We start from the raw sequence: 1,784 nt of genomic DNA, 5'->3' as shown, positions 1-1,784 counted from the left end.
GCCGCCCAGCCGCGCACCTGAGCCGGCCCCGGCCAGCGGAGTGGGGTCCCAGGGGCGCGCGCTGTCCTCCTCCGCAGTCCCGCCCTCCCCGCCTGGAGGACCCCGCACTCGCACTCGTGCTCGCGCTCACACTCACACTCACACTCAGTTTCCATACTGGCCTCCCCGTCCGCCTCCTCCCCAGCCCCAGCTCGTACCTGTGCAGGGCCTGAGCTCGCCTGGGCAGGAGGACCCCGGTGCCCGCCACGTCCGGCGGGGCCGCCAGAAGCCGTCGGGAAGGGCGGGCTGGAAGCAAAGGCCGAGGACCGCGTGGGCACCGCTGGACACTCAGCCAAGGTGGCCAGCACCGTCCCAGGGCGGCCCGCCCGCGCCCCACCGCGCCCACATGCCCGGGTGACTGGCTGGGCGCTCGCTCGCGCCCCACCCGGCGCCTGGAGACGCTCCAGGGCCACCGCGCGGCCAGACTGGGCCGCCTGAGCCCTCAGGCCACCGCAGCCGCCAGCCCTGACCCTGGCTCCTGGGAGGTGGGGTCTGCAGTCCCCGCAGCCTATCCCGCCACCTCTCCAGTCTGGGAACCTCTTAATATCAGCAGGCGACCCCTCGCTGCCCCTCCCAGCTCCAGCCCTGGTCCTCCCAGGAGTCTGAGAGCGGCTGGCCGGCTCAGTTACACTGGCTGGTGCCGTGGCCCAGGCGGCTCCTGCTCAGGCGCCTGGAGCGTCCCCTCCCCCTTTTTTTCTTTTGCCTTTTGTTGACATAAGTGAGTTAGCAAACTGGGCATTCGGGACAGGTGTGACATTCGCAGGAGGATCAAGGAGAAAAAAAGCTGGAGAGATGGGAGACAGAAGGCAACAGAGACAGGGAGAGAAAAGGAAGGCAGGCAGAAGAACACTGGGACAGCAACAGGGGCAGGTGGGGTGCTGCAGAGGCCGGGAGGGCGGCGTCGGTGCAAGGAAATCTTGGCAGGAACAGAGCAGAAAGCTGGAGGGCGTGTTCCATCTAAGACACGCTCAGAGTGTGGGGAAGCAGCCTGCCTGGCGGGCCCCAGGTCCCAGGAGTCGGGGAGTTGTACACACTAACTGCGCTCCAAACTCCCCTGTCCTTATTCCCACCCTCTCCAGACAGAAGCTAGGCGATCCTTGGGGCAGAGCCCAGTCCGTGGCATGACCAGGAACTAGCTATTTAGGACCCGTTCTAGGGATGCTAGCAGAGAAGCGACTGGTCTAAGGTCTAGTTCCAGCTGCTATTCCAGAGTGGCCTGTGGGTGCTTTAGGCCAGAGTGTCATTTGCAGCTGGTTAGCTGTGGCAGAATGTCAACCCGAGCCCTGGCCCTCCAGGAATGGACAGCTGACCGGCCAGTGACGATCCCACAGGACAGTGGAGCACAGGTAACCCTTGCACACTCTCGGTCTCTTTCCATGTCCTCATGCGTCCTTCACCACAGCTGCCCCACTGTGCCACTGACCTCTCTGCACCTCAGGTTCCCACTGGGCAGTAGCAGTGCCTCCCTCATTAAGTGGTCATGAGGTTGAGGTGACACATGTGAAGGGCCTAAAGCAGATACCGCCCATGGTACATGTCCTAACACAGCTCTGTGATGTCCCCACATACCATAGTGCCAGGCTTGCGCCACCTCATGCCATGGCTATGGGCTCTGCATTCTACTCCCTGGACTCCAAAGTATGCCCATGACCCCAGCCTCCTGGTATTCACCCCTGCATAGCTGCCTCCCTCCTGCACCAGGTTTGGGCTTATGCAACCAAGGGAACCTGCAGAAGTGACGGAGT

General features: G+C 63.4%; 1 protein-coding gene across 2 annotated transcripts in view; it reads right to left on the bottom strand.

Annotated features, from left to right (window-relative positions):
* Window positions 1-660, bottom strand: part of SH2D4A (SH2 domain containing 4A) — a 41,514-nt gene extending 40,854 nt beyond the window's left edge. Inside the window, exon 1 of one of the 2 annotated variants that reach the window (XM_027774925.1) lies at window positions 198-660. The gene's annotated coding sequence lies outside the window, so the exon portion shown is untranslated. The remainder of the gene's footprint in view (window positions 1-197) is intronic. The other variant, XM_006156433.3, reaches the window with a different exon arrangement.
* Window positions 661-1,784: the final 1,124 nt, after the last annotated feature.

This window comes from Tupaia chinensis, unplaced genomic scaffold (assembly GCF_000334495.1).
Source record: "Tupaia chinensis unplaced genomic scaffold, TupChi_1.0 Scaffold000494_1, whole genome shotgun sequence".
Taxonomy (NCBI): domain Eukaryota; kingdom Metazoa; phylum Chordata; class Mammalia; order Scandentia; family Tupaiidae; genus Tupaia; species Tupaia belangeri.
The sequence above is the reverse complement of the archived record's forward strand: the minus strand, read 5'-3'. Positions and strand labels throughout refer to the sequence as shown.